Source organism: Moschus berezovskii, chromosome 9 (genome assembly GCF_049115385.1).
Source record: "Moschus berezovskii isolate FMDL1 chromosome 9, NW_MosBer_1.0, whole genome shotgun sequence".
Taxonomy (NCBI): domain Eukaryota; kingdom Metazoa; phylum Chordata; class Mammalia; order Artiodactyla; family Moschidae; genus Moschus; species Moschus berezovskii.
Window position 1 is genome coordinate 22,725,772 of NC_142468.1, and position 18,175 is coordinate 22,743,946.

The 18,175-nt window shown below is 51.4% G+C and overlaps 1 protein-coding gene and 1 non-coding gene across 4 annotated transcripts in view; both read left to right on the forward strand.

The window, feature by feature from the left end:
• ACTN1 (actinin alpha 1) overlaps nt 1-18,175 on the forward strand; it is a 98,827-nt gene that overhangs the window by 19,269 nt on the left and 61,383 nt on the right. The gene's annotated exons all lie outside the window — the stretch shown is intronic.
• LOC129563679 (U6 spliceosomal RNA) lies at nt 4,158-4,265 on the forward strand. The gene has a single exon (XR_008687417.1). It is a non-coding gene; the product is annotated as a U6 spliceosomal RNA (small nuclear RNA).

Below are 18,175 nucleotides of genomic sequence, written 5' to 3' on the forward strand. Positions count from 1 at the left end.
CAGGTGCTTATTTGAAGGTTTGACCTAACTACACGGGACCATGTAGCATTGGGCTCTAGCCCCAGAGTGGGAAGAAAGTTTCTGAGGATGAGAAACTTTCAGCAGATCCATGAGATGTTCAGACACATACGCTGTGGCTAAAGGCAGTGCAGCCAACAATAGTTCATCCACTCAATTCATATTTATTAAGAGGTCTCTCTTTTTTTAAATGGCGTTCAAATACTTTTAAAGTACAGAATAGTAAAACAGATACCCAGGTGCTTGCCACCTGGATTTAAGAGATATTTAGCACTCGCTCTTTTCAGGTCATGGCCAGATGATGCAGGATGTGTGTCTCTGAAGAGGCCAGTTGAGTGAGAGACCCACCACCTAGCATTTCCCTGTCATGTTCAAGGATGTCACAGCGTCTACAGTAAAGGGAGTGCAAGAAAGGCCCCAGGCTGCCTTTGAGGAAACCAGTAAGACCTCCTGCAGGAGGTGACACTGTGAGCTAGCTAATACATAAGTGAGTCAGGCCAGGCGGGTGGTGGCAGAGAGTGACCACAGACATGAGACAGTGAGTGTCAAGTTCTGGGAGGGAAGGGCAGGGAATGAGTGAGAGGTGGGGTGGGGGGCAGCTGGAGGGGAAGAGGCCTGGGGGTGGGTGACAGTGAGCCCCGAGGGTCTGTGGGGGCAGTAGCGCGCTCTGGGCCTGTCCGAACTGGACAGTGTATGCTGAGAGGGTTAGAGACCAGTGTAATCTCCAGTAGAGGTTTAGGAACGTGGCAGGGGAGGTGGGGGAACCGCGTCAGAGGAGAGTTTGAAGGAAGCTGGCTGTTTAGAGAAGTCATCAGGCTGGAAGAGGCTGTGCTGGACTTGGCGTGTCGAGTGGGCCCCAGGGCTTGGAGGAGCAGGACTTTGGGGAAGTTGAGTGGAAGTGGAGTCAAGCTCAGAATTTCTAGTAGTCGTCCTTTCCAAAGAAGGAATGAACTGTTAGGTTGGGAGTTACCTGTCTTAAATGTGTTTCAGTTCAGTTCAGTCGCTCAGTTGTGTCCGACTCTTTGCGACCCCATGAATCACAGCATGCCAGGCCTCCCTGTCCGTCACCAACTCCCGGAGTTCACTCAAACTCCTGTCCATCGAGTCGGTGATGCCATCCAGCCATCTCATTCTCTGTCGTCCCGTCTCCTCCCGCCCCCAGTCACTCTCAGCATCAGGTCTACTGTAATGGAAATGGGGGGAATTCCCTGGTGGTCCAGCAATTAGGACTTCGCGCTTGCACAGTTGAGGGCCAGGGTTCAGTCCCTAGTTGGGGAACGAATCCCACAAGCCATGTGGCATGGCCAAAAAAACAATACAAAACGAAAACCTTCTAGTCGAAGTATTCAACTAACCCTAAAAGAAATGAGATGGGAAGGACATGGAGGCAGGAGGGCACTGGCCCTTCAAGGTCTTTTCTTACTCTGTGTTCTAAGGATATAAGCTGGGAGAGAGTTGGTTAAGTGACCGTGGGCACAGACGAGTGGTGCTCCAAGGAAGGCGGCTATGGAGGAGGTGCTGGCCTGTTGCCATGGGAACCATCTCTGCTGTGGGTTTCCAGTTCCAAGGATGCCCTGGAAGGAATGAGCTCACTCCACCTGCAAGGTGATGAGTCAGCCTGCTCCGAAGTCCTGTTTGCCATCCAGGGCTGAGCAAGACCGTGCTTCTGTCCCTCATGGACCACTGATACTTCTCTGCCTGATGTAGGCCGTTGTCATTCGACAGGAGATGGAGGCAGAAGAGGCAGCCACATGCCATTCTGGTTGCCCTCGGGATCCTGACTTCAGCAGAGGCAGGAGAAAGCCTCTGTTCCGCTTGGCCAAATCATGGTGCTCAGCAAGGCTGAACTGTCCTATCTGCAGGCCGCTCCCCTCACACTGACAGGGCACCAGCTACACCTGGGACCTTGTAGTCCCAGCATGTAGGCTAGACAGATGCTGTGTGCTGAGGGCTTTGAAGAAGTTCAGGCTGTTCGTGGATGTCTGATGGTCAGGTGTAGGGGTGGTTTCGAGGGTGGATGAGGAAGCCTTCCGGGATTTGATTGCACACTGGAAGGATGAGGGGTCACTAGTTTGCCGATCGAGTCCTAGACATATTTTTGGAGGTCTGGGCTTGTGGCTCATGGCCCTTGCCTCCCTACCGCCCATGAGTGCAGCTCATTGTTCTTATGGGGAGTGTGCAGACTGTCAGGTGAGGACTAGCATCTCAAACAACTGTGATTTCAGAGCACGAGGCATCTTCTTCAAGCCCCAACTAAATGCAGACCATCATCTACTGGGTTCCAGCCCCTCAGAATCCAGATGGGGGCTGGAGCCAGTTCCCTCCCTCCTTGGGGCAGCCTGGGGATAACATTGAAAAGGCCAGGGGAGCTTGGCTTTTCTAGTTTCTCACTTGCCTGCTTGCTTCACCTCCAGGGACCTCTGTTTCCATCTGAGAAGATAAATGATTTTGGGGGAGCAGTGAATGATCACTTTAACCCTTTCGCCACAGCTACTTAAATTTTGAGGAACCATTTTTGTTTTTATCCTCATGCTTGTGTTATTTTGATAATGGTAGTCACAGTGGATCTACGATTTAGTTTACTTTTATATTTCCCCACTTGGCATTTTTATCAAAGATACTTTTTCTTATATAGCCACACAGCCTTTATCTTCCTTCCCTGGAGCAAGTAAGATCCAAGTATAGAGATTGTTTCTTGAATACATATTTATTTGTACTTTCCTGCTTCTTTCCAGAAAGCATTTGAGGAAAGCATGAACCCAGTGCCCTGTGACATCCTAGAGGGGTAGGGATGGAGTGGGAGATGGGAGGGAGGTTCAAGAGGGAGGGGATATATGTATGCCTGTGGCTGATTCATGAAGATGTATGCCTGAAACCAGCACAATATTGTAATTATCCTCCAATTAGAAAAAACAAACAACTTAATGCAAGTGTAACGCAGGGAACTCTACTCTGTACTCTGTAATGACCTATATGTGAAAAGAATCTAAGAAAAGTAGATATATGTACATGTGTAACTGATTCACTTTGCTGTCTACCTGAAATTAACACAACATTTTAAATCAACCATACTCCAGTTTAAAAAAAAAAAATTAAAAGATCCAGAGCTTTGTTACGGTGGTGGTAGGCAGGTGAGGTAACTGAGAAAATAATGTTAAAAGAACTTAGTTTTTGTAAGTCAGCACTGACCCTACTTTTGAGCTTCCCAGTAGCTAAAAAAAAAGAAATCGGAATTATCATCTACTTCCTAATAAAGGGAAGTGCGCTCGTTCGTGGGAAAGAGACACCTTGTCTCTTAGCGTGAGCACCGAACACCAGGGGCTTTTCCATTTTAGGAGAGCAGTGTGCTGGATGGTGCCATCAGTGTTAGTTTCATGGAGCACACAGAGACCTTTTTGTATATTGGTTCTTAAATCAACCTGCGGTAGAGTCAAAGGCACGATGTTAAATCACACTGGTGTGAAGGCACTTCTGTGGGGAGCTGAGGAATGAAAGCTGGTTCCACTGTTTCTAGAGCTGCAGCCTGAGCGAGGCCCCGGTTCTTGGAGACGCTCGTCAGCATTTCCTGGAAACTCACTAGCACTTGTCTGACAGGGGCTAAAGGGCGGTCAGGGTGGACTCCTGGGTTGTGTTCAGAGGTTTTCAGAGGCTTTTCTGAGATGAGAACTTGTGCTTGCAAGTGCTGGGCGTCTGAGGCCAAAACTGCTATTTCATTAGGAAAATAGTTTGGCTCACTCCACCTCTTTAGAAGGAGAGGCACTGAGGCCAAAGCTGTCTTCTGGAAGCACTTGGTGGTCTGCTCAAAAAGGTGCTCCTGGCCCCTGGCTCTTGGCTGCAGAGTGGGGATGAGGCTGTCCAGTCAGGCCTGGGCCTGGACTTCGACTGGCTGCCCGACTGTTCCACCAGGTGACAAACTGCTCCTCTTAATTCTCCCATCCCTGGGCATTTTCATAGTGTCCAGCTCTGAGCTCTCATAGATAATTCCTCTATAAATACTCCTTTCACTGTGGACCTTTTCCTGCATTTTAGGATAATATCTAGGAGCTGAGTAAATTGGTCAAAAGAGATGATCATTTCTATAGGTGCTTTTACATACTAATCAGTTGCCTTTAAAAGGCAGACTAATAAAAAATAAAATGGTGCTCGCTTTGGCAGCACATATACTAAAATTAGAACGATATATAGAAGATTAGCGTGGCCCCTGTGCAAGGGTGACGGGCAGATTTTGTGACGTAGTCTGTATTTCTGTGCTCTGACAAACTAGAGAGGTGGGATGGGGCGGGGGGTGGGAGGGAGTTTCAAGAAGGAGGAGATATATGTATACCTATGGCTGATTCATGTTGATGTTTGGCAGAAACCAACACGATATTGAAAAGCAATTATCCTTCAGTTAAAAATAAATAAAATTTAAAAAATAAGAGAAATAGAAAAGGCAGGCTAGCTTAATGTGCCATCCATAATATACAAGCTATTTTTTTGCTGAAGTACAGTTTCAGGTGTACAACAAAGTGGTTTCGTACTTTTATAGGTTATACTCAAACCTATTTTTTTAAACTAATTGAGATGAAAAGTAGTATTTACTGCAGCAAATTTAAAAAAATACAGCAAAATACAAAGAAGAAAGTCAGAATCGCCTAGAATTCCCTCACCCAAGAGCAGGGAGGTGTGTGGTTTGATGGGCTGCTGTGGTGAATCTGTTGCCTCTTATCAGGTAAGGGTTTGATCTGCGACAGTCCCCCTTTAATGGCCATCCTTAGGGGACCCCTACCTGGCGGAGTTGGGTGTTCCTGGTTTTCCTTGGACCCAAGGTATCTTCTCAGGCATTGGCCCATCTGGCTGTAGACTTAACATTTCTAAGGTTCTCAAGGCCTTGCTAACATTTTTATCTAGTGCTAGATACATAAGAAGGTGACTGGGAAACCCTCAGGATTTAAACATTTGAGAGGAACATGTGAAATGTTAATCACCTATTGGCAACTTAGCAGTAGCTGCCCCTTGCCAGGCGAGACCTAAGGGCCAGGGGTATGGCTGCTGAGTGCCGGTGGGACAAGCAATCACGAAGTGGAATCTGTGTCTGCGAAGATTCTGCCCAGTCCTGGCTCCTGACCGCATTCCCCAAGTTCCTGTGAGGCTCGTCAGAAGAGACAGGGTGTTCGGTGAAATTGAAGGGAAGTAGGACGAGTCGTGAATGAGAACCTAGCCTGCCGTCTCCGTGCGGGCTCTCACTTCCCTGTTCGCTTCTCTGAACCAAGTATCCTGTGGTCCAGGTGACCCTGTCCTCTACAGCTCGTCTTTAGGAGGGGGCCTCCCGGCGGCAGGAGAGACCGCTTCCTGATCTGGACTGGCCCTTGTTGACCTCTTGGCCGGGGTGCCGGGGCTGGGCTGAGGGTGGCTGACACCTGCAACCCACAGTGAGACGTCTGTGACTCGAGCAGTTATGCATCCGCTCTGAATACTGGGGTGGGAGGAAGAAGGTCTGTCCATCGAATGACTTAACCTCAAATAGGGATGGAGGCCTCAGTCCCCAGGAACTCCAAGAACTAACACTTTCTTATGCGAAGTCGCTTCAATCGTGCCTGACTCTGTTCAGTGTCTTAGGTGGCTTCAGATGCCAAAATGGGTGAATATACTGGGAGCGCTTTGTACTGTGCCCACAGTAGGACTCACCTGGATGGTTGTGTTATTTTCGGTACGGAGGAGGTAGTGCACAGAAGCTTCCTTTTTCCTGCAACATTGGCCTTCTCTTTGAGTTGGGTGGGATTTGGGCAGGACCATAGCTGCCCCTCTTTTGGGAAGAAGAGGTGATGCTGAAATGATGGCTTCTTAGAGCTGCCCACCTGTGGAACTGTCAGGCCCTTGAGGAGGTGCGCTGAGAGGAGGCTTGATGTTCCTCGTGCTGTTTTTCCAATGGTCAGCTCATCTGACACAGTTGGGAAGAGTTTTCCGATGTCTGGGGGCTCTGGATGATCAGAACTTTGGAACCTTGGGATCCACCACAGAGAATCTTGGTGTTGGGACATATCCTTGGGTCGGGGGGGCCCTGAAGGGGGATGCCGCCAGAATGTCTCAGCTGCTGTTCTAGTTGTTTGGGTAAAGAGCTCCCTGTGGGGGCCTTGTAAAGCTCTAGCTTGTGGCCACGTGGAGAGGCTGGGATTGATTTATTCTGTCTGGTTGGTTAAACACTCTACCCTCTGCTTCTCCCCACCCAGAAAACCACAGTGAACCGTCAAGGCTGGTCCAGTTACAATTCATGGTAATTGGGAGGGGGAGAAGGACTCCTGAGGAGACCATGGCTTGTGCTTTGCTCTGTGAAGAGATAGGATCTATGCTGTGAGGAGTGGAGGCAGGTAGCAATTAAGGGCCTTCTACTTACACCTTATTAAATGATCATCTACTACTCCATGTGGCCATGACTTCCCTGTAGAATTCTGGTTCCTGCAGGCATGTCTACCCTCTGCCATCCAAGTGGAGAGTTTCACGCCAAGGCTGTCTTCCCTAAAGGGTGGTCTATGGCCCACTTAGCATTCATGTAAAAATTGTAGCTTCCTGGGCCTTGCCTAGATCTGCTGAACCAAATACTCTAGGCTCAGAGCTGTGGAATCTGCATTTCTAGCAAGCTCCTGCCTTAAGTTTTAGACAATGCTAGAGACCTCTGTGAAGGATGACCTGGGAATGTTGTTGCTTCAGGCTGAACGGTAGGTGTTCAGCTAAACAAGCTCAACTCTTTCACTTCCCCTGGGACAGTTTGGTGATGCTTTGTCTCCTCATAGACTGCAAATTCACTTGCTACTCCCCCCTCCCCCCACCGCCAAATGTGAGTCAGGCATCTCTTCTGGACCCCAAGCCCAGAGGGGAAGTATTCATAGGGGACTGGAAAGAAAATCTCCTCGTTTCCTCTTGTGATGGTTTTTGGCTTTGGAGCAGGTGGGCCAGTGGGCTATCTGCAAGGCTGCGTGAAAGCACTGTTGCGGTGATCGTGGTGGATGGAAGCCGCTTTTCTCATCCTGGACTTGCAGAGGGGGTGTCTGTACCAGACAGGCGGCCCACCCTGTCCTGGCCACTAAGCACAAACATCTGTGTCCTGCAGTGACCTGCCAGCCCTGTTGTTTGGTTTCCTGTGGAGGGAGGGCTTTTCAGTGATGTGTATCCGCTTTGCCCGCCTCCCCTCCCTGTCCACCTTAGTGACCTTTGGTCCTCTGCTCTCAGTTGAGCCAAATTCTGACTGTGGGCTGTTGTCTGGGTTCTAGCTTTCCTCCAGACAGCGTGACAGGAGGGGTTTGGGTTGGCCTTAGACTGTGTGAACGCCTCCTCATTGTTATGGCCCTGGATCATTTCAGCCTGGGGGGCTGCCAGCAGCAGTGTGTGTGCTGGCCCAGACTCAAACTGTCCCCTGGAGATAGGGGCCCAGGCAGCAAGAAGCTCGAAGCCCTGTAGGACTCAGCTTAACAGGCAGTTCCCTAATGACTCCACACCCTTAGGGGTCATCTTGGAGGCTGTAGGTCAAGAAACCCTCTGGCAGCCTTCTGCCTAGCAGAGGGGCTAAGAGTTTTGCAGGGGAGATGTGGCACTGGCGGGGGGGGGGGTCACTGTGTGTAAGGGGATCAGGGGCCTCAGAAATGGGGGGCCTGAGTCTGGTAGGGAAAGCTTTAGGGGAGCTACAAGGTCTGCTGATGTCAGTGGCCTGGGGTTACAAGAAGGACGGGTATAGAGGAGGTGGAACTTTTAAGCAAAAGCATGTCCAGAGCGCTAAAGCTGGAGGCCCAGAGAAGATGAATGCTTCCAGTCAGAACAACTTAACTGTAAAAAGGCAAGAAGTGCATCCGATCAGGGCAAGCTTCTAGTCGAATACATGCTTGTGGTCTTTTCTGAAGGCCTTGAGGATTGGTGCAGCCTGTGGGTTAGTATCTGGGGCTTGTTTATGTAGCAGAACTATGGAAATGTTCTTACCCTTGGGCCGGGTAATTCCACCCCCAGGATTGTGTCCTGAGGGAAGTGTCCAACTAAAACAAAGAAAGCCTTCAGAGGATTCTGAGTGCTGTCCATTGGAGCAGAAGGGAAGGCTCCTGTGTCTCACTCACGTCAGGGGAGGAATTTAACAAACCGTCCTGACACATGATCGTGGTGGAACATTTTTTCAGTCTTTAAGTGACATTTAGGATGATCACACAGGAATAAAATGCTCAACAGAATGTTGAAAGCAGGAGAACTTTATCTAGTATGTACATTGTGATCGGTTGCAACTGTAAAAATCTGTGTAAACAGGAAGATAGCGTACAAAAGTGAAAATGACTGTGTTGAAGTTGTAGGATTAAATACTTTAAAAAGATAGTACTCATTTTTTTTTTTTTTTGCAAGTCAGAATTGCTATCTGCAGCAACATCCCTCTCCAAATGTTTTTCTGCCTTCACCTGCCCTTTTTCTTGAGGAACAGCAGCTCAATGAGATTTAGCTGTCTGTTCTGAGCACTTTGCTGTGTGCTGTACACTGTTGGGTCCCATGAAGCACACAGAGTGGTAAGACACGGCCCCCTGAGCTTGAGAACAGGGTTATGTGTCCGCTTGCTGGGGAGACTAGATGTGCTGAGCAAACTGATGAGTGCTGGTTGCTGGGGTGTGGTCCTAGCATGGCCAGGGGCCATGGGGAGGAGAGGAGGCAGGTAGATGGATGGTCAGGGCCTTCAGCCAGAATTGGAAATATATATAGGACCAGAGGATGAGATGGTTAGATGGCATCACTGATTCAATGGACGTGAACTTGCAAATGCCGGGAGATGGTGAAGGACAGGGAAGCCTGGCGTGCTGCAGTCCGTGGGGCCGCAGAGTCGGACGCGACTGAGCAACTCAACAACAAAAAGGACCAGGAGAACTTTCATGCCCGGGGAGTCACCTGCCTGGCAGCTGGAAAGCCCACAAAGCCCAGCAAGAGTCCAGTTCTCCTCAGATGGGTTTTATCCGAGTCATTGCTGCTTTGAATGAGATCAGAGTTAAATAAATGCCTGTGATTCACTCCATTTTCTCGAGACTGGAAACTGAAGTCCAGGAAATGAACTCTTCCAGGAATCTCCAGCGTGCCCCCTGGGACCAGGCTGCTGCTCAAGCCTGCTCCCCATGGGATGGCTGTGCTCGTCTGCCAGCCCCGCCCGTGCCCTCCCCGGGGGCAAATCCCCTGTTCACGATCCATGCCTGTGAGGCTGCACTTTTGTCCCTGTTGGGCTGGTGGAGGGGGGCGGGGGTGTCAGCGTTCCTTCCCCAGTGATCTCTCCTTTTAAATCTGTCCCTGGCCTACAGGGCTGCTGGGCACTCCTGGGAGGCCGCCCATCCACACTTTCCATTTGGGGACCTTGACATTTTGTTTAAGAGGGGATGTGATTGAGAGTGTGTGAGGGTGAGAACCGGAGGTGCTGGCTCTTTAAGGCTTGGCCTTCAAGTGAATTTTGGCAGAGGGGACACTGAACGTTTAATTTTAGGGCCAGAAGGGGGTGGGGGAAAGTCCCTGCTGCATCTGGTTTGTGTTAAGTCCTTCCCTTCAGAAAAGGGCTGTGTTTATGGTTCAAATCCGGCAGAGATGGGGCGAGTGGGGCTCCATTTTGCCGTGCTAGACAGTGGGGCACAGGGAATGCACAGAGCTTCCTTCTGGTCCTCTGACCCCATCCCAGGATAAAAGGTTCCAACTCCAAGACAGTTGAACATCCATTTTATCCCTGAGGTTGAAGCAGGCATTTTTGCCTCCAGCAGCTGGGCTTTGCACGCCGAGCCACGGTGCTCCCAGATTTGGCCCACTGTCAGCTTGGCTTGTCTGGATCTGAGGGTCCCGCAGGGGTCAGCTGTGTTGCTGGTTTCCGTAGGCATCCCAGCTGTGATCCCGGGTTTAAGGGCTTGTGTCCAGGAGGCCCAGGCTGTCAGATCTGGAAGGTCCTGCACAGACCAGATCCAAGATTGGATCTGGTCTCATTCTTGACAGATGAGGAAACTGAGGCCCAGAGGGCCAAAGAAACTTGTCCAAGGTCACACAGTGAATTGGCAGCGGACTCAGGATTTGAACCAGGCTTTTCTGACTCTCAAGTTTGGTTTGGTACTCTCTTTGGGGCACCATCGGGCTTCCCCTTCTGCCTGCCGTTTGTGTCACTCTTCCAGGTTCTGCTTCCTCAAAGGGCTGGCCTTGGGGATAGGGGTTGTGATGGCAGGTCTTGAAACTTGGTGGCAACTTTCACGAGGCTGTGAGCACCTCCAAGACTGGCTGACTCACTGCCGTTTTCCAGCACTGCCTCGGTCCCTGGCACAGGGTAAGAGCTCAGAAAAAATGAAATGAATGGATGAGTGGGTGGCTTGGCCTGAGGGTGGAGGTGCTGGTGTTCCATTGTGTTTCCTTCTGAGCGTCTGCTCTGAAGCTGCCCTGTTCCAAGGCTGGGTCTTGTCTTCCCAGCCCTTTCTTGGTTCTGGCCCATCACCCAGCTTCCAGGGAAGTCTAGGGTTTCAGAGCTAAAAGAAGCCTTTGATAGCAAATGGTCCATCCCCTTTCGAGTTACAGATAAGGAAACTGAGGCAAGGCCAGTTGTCTGGGGTCTGCAGGTCCCGGATGGATCAGCAGGGACTAGTCAGTGGGAACACAGGACTGAAGGCAGAGCCTGGCGTCTTATGGAGCGAGCTGAGGGTTCTCAGTACCACCCTCATCCCGTGTCTTCCTCAGTTGGGCAGATGAGCCATTTCCTCTGCCTTCCTCTTCAGTCTAGCTTCCTCCCCACTGTGGAGGAGGATCGTGGGGTGGTTTCACCAGTGCCATCTTGGGAGAGGCTAAGGCATGCAGGGATGGGCCAAGTCATTCCCTGTGCCATCCTAGAAGGGGAAAAAGGGTGCTCGGGCTCATTTCCTCCCGGGGAAACCATAACTGGAGTCAGAGCCCTGGGAGGGGCCCTCCAACCCCTCCATCACCTCTGGTTTGGGGGGGGTCCTTCCCTCCTGCTGATTTCATGGGGGCAGAGGAGGGCCAGGGGACACATGCGGTACACCTGGCCAGCACCCAAAGCCTGACTTACTGCTTTTGGAGGGGTATTTCTCATGGTCCACTGCAGGCCTGGCTGGTGGTGGTAGGCAGAGGAGGAGTCAGGTGACATCTTTGTGCCATTCTAAGAACCGGGAGTTCTTAAATCCCATCGTGGGTTGCAATTTGAAATCTGTTTGCCTTATAAGTCTAAATGTTGGTGTTGGTTTTCTTATGAAAGTATGACATGCTCATGGTAAAAACAAAACAATAAACAATTCCCCACAGATAACATGGCTGTTTTTGTATGCCACACACAACATTTCATATTTAATTTATATATATGTATATATATATATTTACTTAATGTAAATATGCATAACTTAAATGTACCATTTTGACCATTTTTAAAGTGGGCATTTCAATGGCAACAGGCACATTCACATTATCGTGCTGCCATCACCACCATCTCATAAACCTGAAACTCTGCACCCATGGAACAGCAGCTCCCCTTTAGTCCTCCCCCAGCCCCTGGCCACCACCATTCGTTCTTCTCTGTGAACTTGACTGCTTTAGGAACCTCATTAAAGTGGAATCCAGCAGCATTTGTCCTTTCATGTCTGGCTTATTTCACTCCTCATGGGGTCCTTAATGTTTATCCCCGCTGTGGTACATCAGCATTTCCTTCCTCTTTAAGGCTGACTGAGGTTAAAGCGTCTGCCTCCAATGCAGGAGACCTGGGTTTGATCCCTGGGTCGGGAAGATCCCCTGGAGAAGGAAACGGTAACCCACTCCAGTATTCTTGCCTGGAGAATCCCATGGACGGAGAAGCCTGGTAGGCTACAGTCCACGGGGTCGCAGAGAGTCGGACACGACTGAGCGACGGAACGGAACGGAACGGATACTCCCTTGCCTGTGCATGCTGCATTTTGTTTACCTGTGCGTTTGTTGATGGATATTTGGGTCATTCCACCTTTTGACTATTGTGAATAATGCTGCTAGGAACGTGGGTGTGCAAATACCTATTCAAGTCCTTGCTTTCAGTTCTTTTCTGTCTATACCCAGAAATGGAATTGCAATATTTTAGGTATTGACTATTTACTGTTTGCAACTCTCAGACACTTTGAGCCTCCATGGCAGGGGTGTTAGGTCAGCACAGCGCCCTGGGCCCTCCCCCATGTCCCCTTGCCCTTCCCCCAGGGCTGGGTCCCTGGCTGGCTAGGCCTGTGGTAGCTGTCAGCCGAGGTGGGTGGGCTGGCCAGCTGGGTCTCCTTGGTTTTCCGTGTCCAAGGCCAGCCGCAGCACAGCTCTGGGGAGACCTGGAGCTGCAGAGCTAGTGCAAAGTTCCAGATCTCCTGATGGAGGAGGGCCTTTGGTGGCCAGATCCCCATCCCTCTTCTCTGTAAATCTGGTGAAGTGGGGTGCAGTCTGCTGGGCATCCTGGAGTGGAACAGGGGCCCCAGAGCCAACTGGCCCCATTGTCCCCCACTGGCTTTTTTTCCCCCCCAGTTCTTCCTGCCCCAGGCTGTTTCTCTCCCAGAAGATTACTGTGTGATCCCTTGTCTTCCAGGGAGTTCCAGAGACTAATGGCACACTTCCTAAATTCCTGTGGAGAAAAGGTCTATTTCTTGCTAACAGAGTGAGCGCTCTGCTCCGGCTTCCTGCTCTGCTCGCAGTCCACCTCTGTCTCTCGTCGGGCCCCCAAACATGCTCACCCTGCAGAGCGAACTGGTTTCTGCTTGCTGTCTGGAGTGGACCTCCACCATGTGCCGCGTCCTGGCCTCTGCCCAGGATCTGTGTTATCATTTCCCGATGCTTAGTCCATGTGTCACCGGTGGGGTGTGTAGTTACCTATCGGCTTGGCCGTGGCTCCCTGAGAGCTGGGCTCTCTCTCTTGTGGTGGCAGTCACTGGTCTAGGACCCTGTACTTAGAGATGCCCAGTGAGAGAAAAGAGAAATTAAAAAGAGTTTGGGATCTGGTTGGGAAATGCCTGGTTTGGGGTTTGGGGCCTGCTTTTGGCCAGTTGGGTTAATTAATCTTCCAGAGTCTCAGTTTTTCTATCTCTAAAACAGGGATCAAACTCTCCCTCTTAAAACTTGTTGTGAAGAGTGAATGTGTTGATCAGGACAAAGTGCTTAGTGAGTGTCACTAATGTCAGCCGTGTCATTATTGTGCCCTCTAAGTGGGAGAAAAGTCACCCGCTGCCAGGTCTGGGTGAGAAGTCTGGGGGAAGGCGAGGTTTTAGGAGGGCCATGATGCTTTGCTCTGCTTCTCAGTTGTCTGGTCCCTGGAGAGGCTGGGAGAGGAGCACGAAGCTGTGTGATGCCGTCTGGCTGGGTGGCAGCAGTTTCCTCTGCAGGAGGAAATTACTTCCTCTCCAGGGAGTCCGGAGTTGTGTGAACCTCTCCATGCAGCCAGTTGCTGCTTGCTGAGCAGTGATTGTGTGTTGGGGGGAAGGAGGAGTCCAGGGTACCTTGGGCTTCATTCCAGATGTGATATGTCTTCTGATCTTGGCACTCTATCCTGTTAGACCTTCTGGGAGCCCTTCTCTCTAGCACCAGGAGGTCTGGCTCAGAAGTGCCCCTGCCCTGGGCTGACTGCCCCCTGTCCCGACTGTTTCTTCTGTGGGTCCTATCTACCTTTGTGGACTTCCAAGGTGGCGCTAGTGGCAAAGAACCTGCCTGCCAATGCAGGCGATGTACAAGATGCAGGTTTGATCCCTGGGTCAGGAAGATCCGCTGGAGGAGGGCATGACAATCCACTCCAGTATTCTTACCTGGAGAATCCCATGGACACACGAGCCTGGCAGGCTCTGTTCCATGGGGCCACAAAGAGTCGGACATGACTGAAGCGACCTACCTTTGTAGATTGCAGGCTCCAGGATCCTGTCTCCCTCACAGGTGGGCGTAGGAGGCAAGAGCCTCTGCCTCCATGCAGAAGAGTGCGCCTTTCTCCTGCAAGATAGGATGCCTGGGACCACCTGTGCGCAGGTCATGTCCAGGCTCTAGGGAGGGAACAGGAGAGCGAGTCCAGCTTGGGGTTGCTGGTTCCTTTCTGCCCCTCCCTGCAGGAGAGTCCATCCTGCAGAGGTTTCCGGGTACTGAGAACAGCCTTTGGAGCTGCCAGTTCTGGGCTGGAGGGGAACTCTACTGTCTTACTAGCCATGTCCTCCAACAGGCCCTCCTCCTGAGCCTCGGTTTCCTCATCTGTAGAGAGAAGGCGATCTCTCTTGCAGGATCACTGCCAGGACAAAATGAGATGATGGCGTCCTGCACCTAGTGGGCTCCCGCTCCCTAAGCAGGGGTTGTTATTTTGTAAGTGTGCCCGGAACCAAGGAACACTTACACAAACTCTTCTTTCCCTTCTCTGTCCAGAAGGCAAGGTGATAAAGACTTCCGGTATATTTTCAGAGCCCAGAGTTGCCCCAACAAGTCTGATTCTAGGATGTACCTGGAGTACTTGTTACTTGTTAAAATACCGATTCTTACCCTAGAATTCTTGAACCAGAATGGCAGTTGTTGGGGTGGGGTCTGTATTTTCATCATATTGAAATGATTTGGCCAACTTGGGAAACCTCACCTCCCTCAGATTGCTTTCCCAGTGGCTGCATCACTTGTTCTTCACAAGAGCCCTCTGGGGCAGGTCTGAGGCAGGTCTGGCGCCACATAAGGTGAGGGGGGCTTTACAGGTGAGACGGTGGAGTGGAAGGGTCAGAGGTGATGGTGGTCTGAACAGACCGCTGGTTCCCTGGTGGTGGAACCAGAATTAGAACTCAGATCTCCCGGTGCTGTGTGTCCATTGTGCCTGCAAACATTCTAGTAAAGCATGGAAAAGGTGGGGGATGGAGAAAGATGGGGCAACTGGAAGGAGGTGAGTAACAGGGCCGCAGTGGGAGCCTGCAGAGGCCAGCACAGGGAACAGGTGGTTGGCACACTAGGACACTGCCCCAGGTGTGCCTTCTGAACACCTGGGCCCAGATGAGCTTGACGACCAAGGGCTTTGTCCCGGGGACGCCGAGAGTCAGCAGGTGTGAGGAGTTTAGGGGTGGCCGGCGCCAGGTGGGCGGGACCCAAATAAGACACACACACACCCCCGGGATCAAGCTGTTGTTCTTTAGTTGCTCAGTTGTATCTGACTCTTGTGACCTCATGGACTGCAGCCCGCCAGGCTCCCCTGTCCGTGGCATTTCCCAGGCCAGAATACTGGAGTGGGTTGCCATTTCCTTCTCCAGGAGTTCTTCTGGGCCCAGGGATCAAACCTGTGTCTCCTGCATTGCAGGTGGATTCTTTACTGCTGAGCCGCCAGGGAGGTCCCTGGACTTAGGGGCCCATTTTAGTCTCGTATCTTCCATAAATTCTTCTGTGTGCACTGAAGTTCAGTTTGTAAATATATATTCATTTATATGAGTCTTTGATTAACATTTGTCATCCTTCTTAGACCAAAGTCTCCTTGATCTAGGGGCTGTGTCTTTACTTGGCCCAAAGTGGGACCTTCCCAGGGCCATTGGCAGAGTCCTGGGCAGGTAGGTCTACTTCTCTCTTCCTTCCCCCTTTTCATGATTAGGTCTGGAAAGCCTTCTAGAAGCACAGGCAGGGCTGGCTCCCCTGCTCAGATTGAGAAGTCAGAGTGTGCGGGAGAGAGGAATGGACTTGGCCATGGTCAGCTGGCCATGCCAGGTGCAGGGGCCCATGGCTTCCCTTCTTCCTCATGCCCGAGGTTGGCCGGGTATCCATTAAAGGGAAACTGATTTAGGTCCTCTGTGTACCATGCCCCCATCCAGTTTCCCCCTGAGAGGCTCCTAATGATGATTTTTCTCCCGGTGTTGGTAGAGAGGTTTGGGGAGGCGGCATGGCGGGAGGCACTGGAACTGCACTTTTAAGGTGTTTCAGAGTGAGATGGGCCACCCTGACTGCACAGGAGGGTTACCTCTACCTGGGCGGCTTCAGGAGCTGCCTCTGCCTGGACCCACCCCCAAGGGCGATCCGATTGGGCTGCAGTGAGGGGGGCTGTGGGCAGTAAGAGAGGAGGAGCCCTGACCTGCTTCTGGGCCTGCGGGAGGGAGGCGGGCCACGCTGAGCAAGCCTAGGTTAGAAGCATGGGCTCTGCACTCCTCCGCCTGGCTGTTTGATGTGAGCTTGTGAGCATCTCTAGCTTAGTTTTCTCCTCTGTAGAACGGATTGGATGACAGCACCAGCCTCATAGGGTGGCAGTGTTGTGGGTTGACTGTCTCAATAGTGACAGAGCACTTGGGGCAGGGGGTGCGGAAGGCAGCCTGCTCTCTGAAGTCCTTCTGTGCTGACTTCAGGTTAGATTGTCGGGCTGCGGACGGTGGGCCTTCTTCTGTAACCGTGGTGAGTGCTGTGGATGTCTGGCACCTTCTCCCATTCCGCCTTCCTCTGTTGGCTTGGATCCAAAGCCTTGGCGTGACCTCTGAGCCCTCCTTCCCTCACTCGCTCTCTCCCCGAGTATCTCTCACACCCACCCACTCCTCTGTCCCTGCCGCCACCTCCCTGGTCTAAGCCACCTTTGCCTCTTGCCTGGACCTCTCTTGCCGTGGTCCCCTGACTGGTCTCTCCTGCCATTCTGGCCCTCATCTCATCTGTTCTCACTGTGATTAGGTGTCTCTTTCTGAAATGTAAGTTAAGTGTGTGTAAACTAGCACCTGATTCCTGCACACCCACCTTACCCTACCCTTCAACCCTCAGCTGAAATCAAATAAAACCTCTCCCTTGTTTTCAGGAGACACCATCCAGCGTCCTGGGGAGCTCCATGCTCCTGCCGTCTGCTGGCTCCTGGCTCCCTGCTCCTGTCTTCCTGCATCAGCCCGAGTGTCCATTTCCCAGTGGCTTCAGCAGCCTTCATCCCTTTCCCCCTGGGGCCTCTGATATTTTCTTTCCCCTGCTTGGGCAACGCCACCTCCCTGGCCACCCTTGACCCCACACGTGCACTGGGTGCCATGCATCTTGGTTTGCACCTGTTGTCCGGATGTAATTATTAACAGCCCCTCCCTTTGTTTTCAAGTGCTCTGGTTTTGCTGATGAATTTTATGGTCCCCCTCCACATTTACAGTCTTTTCATCTAATTAAAATTCCTCTGCTCTAAAAATTCACTTACTTCCTCAGAGCAGTGGTCAGAGACACACAGACAGACAGACAGACACACACACACATACCCTGGACCAGGCTGTTGTTGTTTAGTTGCTCAGTCATGTCTGACTCTTGCGACACCATGGACTGTCGCCTACCAGTCTCCCCTGTCCATGGCATTTCCCAGGCCAGAATACTGGAGTGGGTTGCCATTTCCTCCTCCAGGAGATCTTCCCAACTGAGGGATCGAACCCACGTCTCCTGCATGGCAGGTGGATTCTTTACTGCTGAGCCACTTGGGAGCCCCTGGACTTAGGGGCTCATTTTAGCCTCATATCTTCCATAACTTTTTCTCTATGCATTGAAGCTCGGTTTGCAAATATATATTCATTTATATGAGTCTTTGATTAACATTTGTCATCCTTCTTAGACCAGAGTCTCCTTGATTTAGGGACTGTGTCTTTATTGGTCCATAGTAGGACCCCCAGTTCCTGATCATGCTCAGTAATTTATTGAATGAGTGACTGAATGGATGGATAAATGAATGAACCTGGCTCCAGCTGACTGGCAGAGGGAGCCTGGGGCCTGGATGGTTCAGGAGCATCTGCAAGGGCCTGCCTTGAGGGAGGCTGCTGACATTGAGCCAATCCAAGCCTAAACAAGCCGGTTGCCCACACCCTGGCATACACATCCCCTGACTTGGCTGCGCCTATAATTATTCATGGCCTTTCTCAATGGGCTTTGTGTTCAGGAAGCCAAAAGAGACAAGAGTTCAAACCCTCTTCCTACCTCCCCAAAACTGAGACCTAGGAGAAAGAGCTGCCCGGCCCATTCTGCATCTCTAGGGAGCCACGAGATCCAGGACCTTCTCCCGTGACTGGATGTGAGCACTGGCGTGATTCTCATCCAGTGTCCTGGGCTGCCCTCCCCGGGACGGGCCCAGGAACTGCCTGGGGACAACCGTATACATGCCCGTGTGGTTCTCGGCAGACCTGAGACTGGTGCTGGCCGAGTCCCCATGGTTCTCCAGCCTGAGCGGAGAACCTGGAAGGGCCTCAGTCCCCCGCAGAATGGAAAAGGCTCAGGCACTGGC